The sequence below is a fragment of the Dermacentor andersoni genome, chromosome 8 (genome assembly GCF_023375885.2).
Source record: "Dermacentor andersoni chromosome 8, qqDerAnde1_hic_scaffold, whole genome shotgun sequence".
Classification (NCBI taxonomy): Eukaryota; Metazoa; Arthropoda; class Arachnida; order Ixodida; family Ixodidae; genus Dermacentor; species Dermacentor andersoni.
Window position 1 is genome coordinate 2,919,856 of NC_092821.1, and position 13,049 is coordinate 2,932,904.

Here is a 13,049-nt window from a genome sequence, read left to right on the forward strand (position 1 = left end):
TGGCCAAGCAATGGAAAGCAGCCAAGGCGATCCTCATCCCCAAGCCTGGCAAGCCGCCCAACATAGAGAACCTCAGGCCGATCTCGCTCACTTCGTGCGTGGGAAAGGTGCTCGAGAACTTTCTCATGAACAGGTGGGAGCGTTACCTGGAAGAATCGGAGCTTTACCTAAATTCCATCATCGGGTTTCGGAAGAAGCTCGGGACGCAAGACGCCATGATCTTACTGAAGAACGAGATCATCAACGATACGACGGGCACCAAGGACAACAGAGCCATACTCGGGCTGGACTTGCAGAGCGCCTTCGATAAAGTGAGGCACTCGGCTATCCTGGCCCAAGTATCCAGACTAAACATGGGCAGAAGGACATACCAGTACATCAAAGACTTCCTGACAGAACGGACCACCGAAATCTGCGCGGGAAACCTGCAGCTCGAAGAGAAGAAGCTGGGCAGCGTCGGAACTCCGCAGGGCTCGGTGATCTCCCCGCTTCTCTTCAACCTCGTGATGATCGGGGTGGCCAACCGGCTAGAAAGAGTAGCGGGAGTCCGACACACCATCTACGCCGACGACGTTACGCTATGGGTACCGGGAGGAAGCGACGGACACATCGAGACAAGGCTGCAAGAAGCGGTCAACGCCATCGAGGAGCAGCTGGGCGGGTCTGGACTCGTTTGCTCTCCGACCAAGTCAGAACTGCTGGTGATTCCACCAACAGGAGCGGACAGGAAAAGAAAGAATATGGAAGTCAAGTACGAGCGGCCCAAGATCACGGTCAAGACAGCGGGAGGACAAGTAATACCGGAGGTCGAGAAGATTCGAGTGCTCGGGCTGCTCATCCAGCGAAACCGAGTCAATGGTGAAACGGTCAACAAGCTCGCGGCCAAAGCGGGCGCGGCAATGAGACTCATCAAGAGGGTGTCCAACAGAAGAGCGGGGATGAAGGAGGAGAGCCTGACTAGGCTCGTTCAATCCTTCGCAGTTAGCCACATAACGTACGTGGCCCCTTTCCACAACTGGAGGCCGAGCGAACGTAACAAGATAGACGCCACGATACGCAAGGCGTATAAGGCGGCACTCGGCCTCCTCGGGAGCACGAGCATCGAAAAATTCATGGCACTGGGAGTCCACAACACGCTGGACGAAGTAGCCGAAGCACAGAGAACGGCGCAACTTGAGCGTCTCTCTGAAACGAGAACCGAAAGATACTGCGGGACCTTGGCTTCGAGCCGAGGGGAGGCGAGCAGCAGAAAGAGGTACCTATACCGGATAGCATCAACAGAAAGCTCATGGTCTGCCCGATCCCGAGGAACGTGAACCCCGAGCACAACAAGGAGCGGAGGTTGGCGAGGGCCAGGGCTCTCGTGGACCTCCACGCCAGAGAAGAAGGCGCCATTTACGTGGAGGCGGCGGAGTATCGAGGGAGCAGCGAGGCATACGCGGTGGTGGCTGTCGGGGCATCGACGGGTGCAACGAAGACCGCGGCGAGCGTCCAGACTCGAGAGGCGCACCGGGCGGAGGAGGTGGCCATCGCCTTGGCCGTCTCCGACCCCGGATGCACTACAGTGTTGTCTGACTCTAGAACGGCAGTGAAGAACTACGCCAAGGGTAGGGTATGTAGTGAGGCTGCGCGCATACTGCGCAAGGCCGAAGACATCGGAAGCAAAAGCGCTGTGGTGATCAAGTGGTTTTCGGCCCACATGGGCAGTGACGTGCCGGCACGCGGGAACGTGAACCACAACGAGACGGCCAACTCGGCCGCGCGAGGACTAACCAACCGCGCAGAGGCAAGCACGGCCGACTCGGAGTGTTGGTCGCGGTGCAGTGCCAAGGACAAGATGACCACCTTCAACGAAATAGTGAAGTGGTACAGACTTAACAGACAGACTATGCCGCCACCTCACCCGGGGCTTACCCGGAAGGAGGCAGTGTTATACAGGCAATTACAGACGGGGTCCCTGCTCACCCCGGTGCTAGCTAAGCACTTGTGTCCGAGCGTCTACGCGAGTGACGTGTGTAGACTGTGCGCTACGGAGAGAGCCACCGCGGCTCACATCCTTTGGGACTGTAGTATAAATCCACGAGAAGCCAGCGAGCAAACGACGATCCCGCCGCAGCTAAAGGCTGCAACAAGGAGCTATGACCAAGATACACAACTCAAGGCCGTCCAGCAGGTCTCGGCAGCTCTAGAGAGGCAGCGACCTCGCGAAACCGAGGAGAAGGGGGGCAGCACCCCGAGGAAGGGGGCGGCGGCCCTCTCGGATCCGCGGAAGTAGCGAGGAACGAAGACCTCGAGGAGCACAATGCACGAGACTGACGTAGTGGCCGCGTCGTGGTAAAAGCTTGTCCTCCCTGCGTGGAGGGAGCCTAACCGATTCTGCAGGCATTTTCAATAAAGTTGTTCTCTCTCTCTCTCTCTCTCTCTCGAGCGTTAAAGTGAATCGCAGATAGGCATGGGTTCCTAAAAATATTTAAGTTGTTCAGTTGAAAAATGAGATGACATTATTGAACGCCACAAAATAGGTTAGTGTCTGGACCCTCCCATAACTACCGGAAGACCGATAAATCACCCTCGGACAAGATACGAAAGACTCGACGGTCGCACGTCTTTCTTGGTTTTATTTGGCAATTCTCGGTCCATAGAAATTCCCATCCTTTGTCCCTTTACAGTGATTCAGCCTTCGCAAACAGCACTTTGTTTACTCTGGCCTGGTGATCATTATTATAAATGGGAACATGATTCGGTTCTGCGAAGTCGAGATCTTTAGAATTTAGGCGAGCCTTTCGTGCCTTAGAAACAAAATCCAGCTTCTTTGTCCTTGAGCATAACCGAGCAATAATGTTCTTATTGCCCGTTCCTGACCTCGTTGGGCCGCGGTGTACAACATGGATGTCGTCGTCAGAAAATTGGGCAGCAGATTTTTTCACCGACAGCTTTCATGATCGCAAGACAGTTCTCACTCTGTGTACATGCTACTCTCTTGATTTCCACATTGTTTATTCTTGAGCGCTGCTCAAGTTCTGACAGGCGTTTGCCGAGTGCTTCATTCTCCGTTTTTAGTTCTTTGTTAGCTGCGGTCACAGTAGCATTTTGAGCTGAAGTTCTTCAACCATTGCTGCATTGTTACTATTGTCGAATATTCGCAATTGATCCGTTCTTTACTACTTTTGGCAGGGGATATTGAAATTAACCCGGGACCCACGCTAGATTCTGTGCTTGCTGAACTACGAATTGTGTCCGCAGGCCAAACTAAACTAATCTCCGAAATCCAGACTGTTAAAGATCACCTGCTATCTGCGGACGTAACATTGAGTGACATATGCAAGCGTTTGACTGACCTTGAAGCACATTAAAGTCGACTCTCAAGCATGCGCACTGAATTAGATGAACTCGATACTTTAAGCGCTGAAATAACCCGCCAGTATCATGACTTTGAATCCCGTATAGACGACAGCGAAAACACCGCAAGCCGAAACAATCTGATATTTTATGGCATTCATGATCCCAATCCTAAAGAATCATTCGCCGATTCTGAAACAATAGTCATTCGTCACATCAGCGCAAATCTTCAAATAACAACCGATCCTTCACATATAGAACGCCCACACCGCCTTGGACGCCATTCGCCTGATCGCGTCCGGCCTTTGATCGTAAAATTTACCTCATTTAAAGTGAAACAGTCGATTTGATCGGATGGAGAGAAATTAAGAGACACAAATTACAGCGTTGGGGAAGATTTCTCAGCCTCAGTCCGGCATGCCCGAAAGCCGTATCCAGCTTTTCTGGACACAAGGGTTTAGTTCGCCTGAGTGCCACCACGTGGCGTACTGGCCTTAAACTTTTCAAACTTCCTGCGGTGATGCGTGATGACGTCAAGCAAGCAAAAATAAAAAATAAAAGCTATCCCTGCGCATTTAACTTCGCCAGAATGCTTGTTCCGCCGGCGTTATCAGTGTTCTTGATAACGCGCATTCGCTCGTCGCCTGGAAAAAACTCGTCATCCTAAGAGCGTTTAGTCGCGACGAGCAATGGTTGATTCTGGGCTTTTGATGCGGTTCTTTTTTTTCTGTTTTTTTTTTCTTTTCCTTTCCTTTTCCTTTTTTTTTCCCTTCTACGGAGTAAAGAAGCTAGCCTAACCATCGGAAGCACTTCGGGGCAGCCTTTCTTCACTCGGCTCAGATTGTTAACGTCCGAACGTCGCACAGCGTCTAGAAGAGATGCCGTCGTGGACGGAATTTGATTTTCCCCTATCGAATTCGTTAAGGTGCACACAATTATTTCACTAGCAACTTTGCAATGCGCACTCATGGGCTATCGCCGCAGCTGCAAATCTAGATGTGCTTAAGTATTAAGACATATACATGGATATGTTGGTTTTTCACCTTGATACAAAAGTCACAACACAAGAGTTGAGTAAGCTGTCCCTGTGTTGTCGCAGGCTGTGAGACAGGGCTAGTTGCTATTCCATGCTAAAGCGACTAGCGCAAGAGTTGACACGGGACACTAAAGAGGCGACACGCATAAGCGCAAACTTCCAAATGGGCGCTTGTCCTTGTAGCCTCTTTAGTGTCCCCTGTCCACTCCTGCGCTAGCCACTTCAGTCCATGTCGTCGTCCGTTAGCATGGTATGGCCGAAGCTGCTCGCAATATTACGTCACATTTACTGGCCACCAGGCCAGTAAATACATAGTACTTGCTGTCAGTTTCCATAGTAGTCTCCTATGGCGGTTATCCACGTGCATGAAGCAAGAACGCTATTTAAAATTATTGTGCAGTAATATATGCGGGATTTGTATGTTCTCCACATTCTCTACCATGTTACCGTTCCGGCTTTATTATATAGCCGCAATGTAGACTAGCAGCTATCGAACGCCATGTAGGCTATCCACATACTCAAAGACCTCGCGCGCAACTCCTGACTCTTAATTGTATTCAAGAGTTGTGCGACTACCCAGGACATCCTTAACGAATGTTACATAACACTTATGAGGTTTTACTTGCCAAAACCACGATTTCATTATGAGGCACGCCGTAGTGGAGGATTCGGGAATAATTTAGACCACTTGGGATTTTTTAACGTGTGCCTAACCCTAAGTACGCGGGTTTTCGCAATTCACACCAATTGAAATACGGCTGCCGTGGTTGGAATTCGGTCCTGAGACCTCTTGATTAGCAGCCGAACCCAATAAAAGCTAAGCAACTACGGAGGGGAAGGAATGTTGGCAGTAGGAGGAAGGTGACAGCCGGCACGTGAGACAATTTGTTCCCATCCTCATTGCGCGAGAATCGGTACCATCTGTCGAAGAATGACACCGTAGAATGCTCTGCATTCAGTGAGTTGGAGTCCGCGTCCAATATTTCAGACCCGAATCATACTGTAACTACTGACGACCAGGCATCTCGCTAATCCGTGCAGTCGCTTGACAGCTGCCGAGCGCTGGCGTCGGCCACGGGACCTACTTGACCTTTGTTCAACACTTGCCGACATTCTCGCCTTATTTCGCACCATTGCGTTTCAGCTGAACTGCTTCAACAGACAATTTATTTATGCCAAAATTTGGCCACCCTGTCACGTTATGGTTTCTTATTTATAAGTCACCTTTTATATTTAGGCTAATGCTGTCCTGAAATTTCCAGCCGTTTCACCTTTCCCAAAATGCCCACATTTTTGTCGGCCTCTGTTCATATTTTGGAGGATCTTTAATGGTTGTGGTGGTGGTGGTGAATTGTAGCAACAGGCGGGTTTAGCCTGGAGATCAAGGCCGGCAATTGCTCCGCCCGAGCGTCTCGCACAATGCCGCTGAAGGGTTTCACCATATGTTCATCAAACCAGGCTCTCTTAAAAAATCGATAAGGAGACGTGAAGTTTCTTTGCGGGCTATAACTGAGAGAGAGAGAGAAGAAACTTTATTAATGAATGGCCGGCAGTTTCGGTGTGGTGGCCTCAGGTGGCGGCTCGAAGTCCTTGGACTCGGGCGGCACCTTTGGCTTGCCGGACGGCCCAGAGCTGGTCTGCCAACTCTGACCTTTTGAGAGCCGCCTCCCAGCGGCGGCGACGCCGATGGAGAAGGTCCCCGGCGGCCCCCGCAGCTGGGGCGGCGTCGGGGAGAAGCGAGCTCGAGACTTCCCGTACTGTGGTAACGGCCGCGATTACGGATGCGTCGCGAACGGTTGTGGTCCCATTACCGTGGTTACCGGCACATTCCCAGAGCATGTGTCGCAGCGTTGCTCGTTGTCCGCAAGTTTTACAGGCATCTGTTGGATATAAACCTGGGTATAAGTGATGTAGGACCGCGGGGCTAGGGTAGCTGTGTGTCTGGAGCAAGCGTAAAGTTACGGCCTCATTCCTGTTTAACTTGTCGTGTGATGGCGGGAATGTGCGTCTTTGGAGTCTGTAGTGTTGGGTGAGGTCTCTGAACGTGGTCAGGCGATCGCCCCACGACCATTGTGATTCTTGTTGCGGCATTTCTGTTGTAGTGTCCTGATCAGGCAGATCCGATGCTCCGCTCTCGGGGGCGGGAGCGGCGGCCACATAATCTGCGGCGGCTCGGCGTGTGAGACCTCGAGCCGTGGCGTGGGCCGCCTCGTTGCCCGCGAGCGGGACATCGGTGTGTGCCGGAGTCCAGAGGAGGAAGATTGTAGAATTTTGGGGGTGGCGAGGGCGATGACGAGTCGCCGTCGTCACAAATTTGGAGTATGCGGACCGCTTCCCGCGAGACGCGACCGCGCGCGAAGCCGCGGATTGCCGCCTGCGAGTCGCTGATCACGATCGCAGCGCTAGGCACCGTGGCCAGTGCTAGGGCTATTGCGGCTTCTTCGGCCGCCTCCGTGTGTCCCGTGGTCACTGTAGCGCTCGCGAGGCACTTACCCGTGCGGTCTACAACCGCTATCGCGTGTGCGCTTCTCCCTCCTCCATATCGCACCACGTCTACGTACACCGCCTCGTTGCTCATACCAAACTTCTTCTGAAGGTCGCTTGCTCTTTTGTTGCGTCTCCCGGCGTGGTGCATCGGGTGCATGTTCTTGGGAAGCGGCGGGATGATCAGGCGGTCGCGAACAGAGGCGTGAACCGCCGTCTTTTCTCCATGCTGAGTGTGGTAGGCGATGCCGAGCGACTCGAGGATGCATCGACCTGCTTTTGACCTCGATAATCGTTCGTACTGCGCAATGTCGTGCGCCTCGATTAACTCGTCAAGTGAGTTGTGAAGCCCGAGCTCCAGAAACTTGTCGGTGCTCGCGTTGAGTGGAACGCCGACCGCCCTCTTAAAAGCCTTTCGTATCGTGCATTCGACCTTGTTTTTTTCGCACCCTATCCACTTAAGGTAGGGGGCAACATACGCTATGCGGCTTATCGCGTACGCCTGCACGAGACGGATCGCGCAGTCTTCACGCATACCATTGCGTCTATTCGTGATGCGACGCAAGAGTCGGATCGTGTCATCTACCGAACGACGAAGTCTTCGCACCGTCTCTCCGTTATGACCATTTGCCTGCAGGTGTAACCCCAGGATTCTAATTTTGTCTACGTGCGGTACGGGAGTACCATCTGCCAATATAATACGTATTTTGGAGTATTCCCGTTCTTCGTCGCGCAGGATTTTACGACCTCTCCTTGTGGATTTGTAGATTAACAGTTCGGACTTGGTAGCCGAGCACTCGAGGCCCGTTCCACGCAAGTAATTCTGGACCGCATCTACTCCTGCCTGTAGCGTTCGCTCGACGTGACCGTCACATCCTCCCCCGGGAACCCAGAGGGTGATGTCATCGGCGTATAGACTATGATGCAATCCTTCTACTTCTGTTTATTTCTCAGGTAGACCGAGTAGAACCAAATTAAATAGTAATGGTGATATGACGGATCCTTGCGGCGTGCCGGACGGACCCGTCTTGAATTCCGGCGATTCCTCGTCGCCAACGACGATGCATGCACGCCTGCACGCGAGGAAATCTCTAACGTAATTATACGTTCTTTGGCCAAGTCCTAATGCTCTAATTGTTTTTAAGATTGCTTCGTGTTTAACGTTATCAAATGCCATTTTAATATCTACGCCGAGGATTGCCTTAGTTGAGCTGGTTGTGTCGTCTACGATCTGGTGTTTAAGCTGAAGCAATACGTCCTGTGAGGAGAGGTTGCGGTGGAATCCTAGCATGTTGTGCGGGAACGCGTCACGATCTTCGAGAAAGTCCCTCGAGATCCCTCGAGATCTTCGAGATCCCTCGGGAAATATAAGGTGTTGCAGGCGCGCATACGGAAGGTCCTTTTTTTTTTTGCAAATTCTTCAGGAGAGCGTCCCTTTCATCTTGGAACTGCTGGCAGGACCACAAAAAGTAGTCAATACCTCCTGTCTCGTTGCATGCCGTACAGTTCGGAGAATTGATTCGTCCCGTCTTAAATAACCAGGCCTGTGTACTAGCAGATCCTGTCCTTATTCGGTATAGAAGTGATGCTTCCTCTCGGTGCAATCTCTTGGTTACGCAGGGCATACGCGGTGGAACCCAAAGCGACGCAAAGTGATTTCCAATGTCAGATTTTTGCAATTGATTACTCTTTGGAGCCTTGATATTGGGAGGATGATAGAGCGCTGCGTATGCAAGCGCATCAGCTTTTTCGTTTCCTGAGATACCAATGTGGGAGGGAATCCACTGAAACTTTACTGTGAAGCATTTGTTGTTGAGTTCTTTCACGATGGCTAGTGATTTGCGTGGGAACTTGAGGGATGGCCGACCACGGTATACTTGTAACGCGGCCATTGTGTCCGTAAGGACAACCACATTCTGCGGAGGCAAAGTCTTTAGTTTGCGCAGAGGAGAAGCTATTGCTACGCCGTCCACAACTGTCGACGAGGCTATACAGTCCAGACGACCAGACCACGTATATTGTTACGGGGTATCGGATGAAGTGTCGTCTACTGCAATGGATGCTACTGAGTGATCCTCGAATGAACAAAGCTGGGCCAAAGACATCCCACGTGGCAGCACTTGTGTCGTCAAGCCAAAGTTGACCACTGGCAGGCAGACGCAATTCGCCGTAATAGATAAAACTGTATGGGGTACTGTGATCCCGTGTGTAAGGAGGACGTCTTGCATAGGAGCCACGATGTAGTGACCGTCGGGGACTGGTGGGGATGACACTAGGTCAACGTAGGTCAGTGCCGAAGGTGGCAAGCGAACGAAGTCGGCGGAACTGAGGCGACTGGGGTGTGGTTCAGCAGGATCCAGAACAGGCAGGTCAAGGCGGAGAGTACTGGCGGAACAATCGATGAGAGCAGAATGTGCGGAAAGGAAGTCTAAGCCGAGGATGATGTCGTGGGGACAGTGGGCGATGACTGTGAATAGCACGATTGTTGAGCGATCGGCGAAGGAGACGCGGGCGGTACACATACCAATTACGGGGGCTGTTCCGCCATCGGCGACACGGACAACAGGCGTCGTGGCGGGCGTGATAATTTTCTTGAGCCGGTTACGAAGGTCAGCGCTCATTACGGACAAATGCGCCCCAGTGTCTATGAGAGCAGACACAGAAACACCGTCGACTTGCACGTCAAGAAGGTTCAGATGAGTGGGCAAAGTCAGTAGAGGATTTGGCGGCGTAGGGAGCAATGCAGCGTCACCTCGAGGCGCTGCATCGTCTAGTTTTCCGGCTGGGAGCGGCGTCCGAAGGGAGTCGGCGAATAGGAGCGACGGGGCTGGGGAGAGCGAGATTGTCGTCGTTGGGGCGAAGGCGAACGAGAATAGGGGCGGTTCGTTGCAGGAGAATCAGTGGCGGCATTATCGGAGCGTGCGGCATAGGGACGAGAAGGGCCACCTGAGGGGCGAGAGTAGGCAGTATAAGTAGACCGGCTCGGGGAACTCCAGCGACTACGACAGTGCCGAGAAATGTGCCCGATTCGATGGCAGTGGAAACAAATAGGCTTGTCGTCAGCAGTGCGCCATTCAGATGGGTTGCGGAAACGTGGTGGGTAAGAAGATGCGGGACGGGGCGAAATCGAAGAAGCCGGGCGGGTATTAGGGCGATGGGCCGAGCAGAGGGTGTGAAGACCCATGTTTTCAAACTCCTGGCGGACAACTGCCTGGATCAGTGAGACCGTGACTGCAGATGTGTTGGTGGGACTGGAGTCGAAGGCAGCCGGATAGGCGGCCTCGATCTCACGCCGGACGATCCTGGTAACATCGGCAGTGTTGTTGGGACGAGGAGCGTCGGCACAGGAAGATGTCGCTGGGGTGTTGGGCAGACGGGCAAACTGCTGGTCAATACGTCGGCTTTTGGCGAGTTCCAGGCGGCGGCACTCTCTTATAACAGCATCCACCGTCGCTACGTTGTTGCAAACGAGCAAGTTGAAGGCGTCATCGGCAATGCCTTTGAGGATGTGGGAAACCTTGTCTGACTCAGTCATGTGGGTGTCAACTTTGCGGCACAGAGCCAAGACGTCCTGAATGTACGTGACATAGGGCTCTGTTGACGTCTGCACACGGCCGGAAAGCGCCTTCTGCGCGGCAAGTTGTTGACCGTAGGGGTTGCCGAACAAGTCTCGAAGCTGTGTCTTAAGTGAATCCCAACTGGTGAGCTCATCTTCGTGCGTGCGATACCAAACTCGAGGTGTGCCACCGAGGTAAAAGACTACGTTGGCGAGCATAATAGTAGGGTCCCACCGGTTATTGCGGCTGACGTGTTCATACAGGCTGATCCAGTCATCGACGTCTTCCCCATCTTGGCCCGAGAATACGCCAGGATCACGGGGAGCGGGGAGAGTGATGTAGGTCGTCGAAGTGGCAGCAGGTGTCGGAGCCGGCGGAGTCGGGTTGTCGTCGCCGGGAGCCATGAAGGAAGGCTCGACGTACCGTCCACTGCGAAGCTCCGTGACGAGGTACAGGGAACGTCCACCTCCACCAGATATGTTACGTAGGAAGACGCAGAGGAAAAGCTATGTACAAGTATATTTACAAGGAAAATACGCTGCGCTTGGCCAAGAGGCAACAGCCCGCGCTAGCTTCTTATCGTCGTCGTCGTCTTCACACTGCTGGCCTTTCGTGATCGCGCATATTGTGCCGTAGCAATATCATAGAGAGGGAATATAGAATGCAGCTGCGCAGCGGTCTTCGTCTGCCTTGACAGAGCCATCTGTGGATACTTGTAGTTGATTCGGGTAAGTCATGTTCAGGTGTTCGAGGAATAATGACTTGGCTTCTGCAGATGGAATGTAGCTCTTTGACGGAAATCGTGGTACATTTAAGTTGCATGTGATGTCCTCGAATGTCCAGGGTGGTTCTATCCTTTTCCTCTGTCTCGAGCAGTGCAATCCTAATACGCGAAGCGTGTTCAGTGCTGCATAAAAATGTGAGCGCGGCCTGTTACCTATACGTCGAAAGAGGGCTCTAGAGGGCGTAGACTCACTCAATCGTAGAAGCTGGATCATTAGAGCCTGGGAAGCCTGAAGTCGCAGAGGGTGTGACTCAGCTTCGGAGAGCACTTTCTTGTTTGACGCTGGCTGAGGGACTCCAAGGCAAAGTCGGATACCATTTCTGTGGATTGCTTCTAGGCGCTCGTATTGGCTGTCTGAGGTTGACATCAGGTAGCTGATACAGGATCCGATTGGTAACCAACGCTGTATGTAGCCGTAGCATCGACGTCGGGTGGTTGCCCCAGCGTATGCCAGCGACTCGCTTGAGCACATGTAGCCTGGGGGACGATGACGTCACAACGTGGTCAACACCGCGGCGCCAGAGTAGCCTTAGTCTAAGGTAACTCCAAGAAATCCGATGTTGGTGACTTGTCGAATCTGGTATCCGTCCAAATTCAGCTTCAAGTGTGTAGATTTTCTTTTCACTCCAGGAAATAGTACGAATGATGATTTCTCTGCTGATAGCGATAATCCAGTAGTTGCCAAGTGGCCGTGAATGGGTTTTACTGCTCCCTGGGCTATTCGTGCGAGGCGGCGATGCTGGTAGCCGGAGACCCATATGCAGATATCATCGGCATATATAGATATCTTTACTGGTGTTCGATGGTTCAGAACACTTATGAGGCTACTCACGGCCATGTTAAATAATAAGGGAGATAAAACACTCCCCTGTGGCACGCCGCGAAATATACGTATTTCATCGCTCAAAGTGTCGCCAAGACGAAGTCTGATGCGACGATCATTGAATGAATGAACATGCGCCGAAGACGCTGCGGTGGAAAGGACGGTCATTGAGGAACGTATGTATGAAGTGCAGGAGATGGACCCGTGACGCCTATAACTTGTAACTGGCTGATGATGGCTCTTTGAGATACCTAGTCGTAAGCCTTGGAAACATCCATAAAAACAGCAATTGTCGACAGGCCGTCCGCATTGTAATGTTCTATGTGGCTTAGCAGGTCCAGCACATTGTCTTGAGCGCTTAGACGCTGCCGAAACCCAGTGATGCACGATGGTCGACCCTGCTCGATCTACCAAGTGAGTCTTGTGCACGCTATCTTCTCCATTAGCTTCGCTGCACAAGAGGTCAGCGATACCGGTCTGTATGAGTCCAGAGCTGCAGGATTCCTTCCAGGCTTCATAACCGGTACCACCCATGCTACCTTCCATAAATGTGGGATATTCCCACTGGCCGATACTTGGTTAGAAGATGTGGAAACCAATGCGTGGCCCCCTGACCAAGCTGCTCAAAAAGTCATTTTATGTCCATGAGGTCTTGTGCAAGCTTCAGCCTTCTTGCCGTTCATCAACGTCCTGATTTCCCTGTCAACTGTATCCCATTTTGACGACTCCAATCCTACGGAAGTTGGCAACGATATAGTGTCCATGGGATTCAAGCCATTTAAATCAATTCTACTGTGCATACGACAGCCGCTTTTGCTCACTGTGATTGGAAATATTGCGCTAATGAGCGCCATTCTTAAGCATTTAAATTCATAGTAAAAAATAATGCGGATCCCATGTATGTGCGAATCGATGTAAGAAAAGCTTTCTGTGTTTGTACTCATTCTCATACGTAATCTGCACAGAGTAGACAGGCACTCTCTAATGAAATGCTGTCAATGTTTGCCTGATTACGCCTGCCATTGT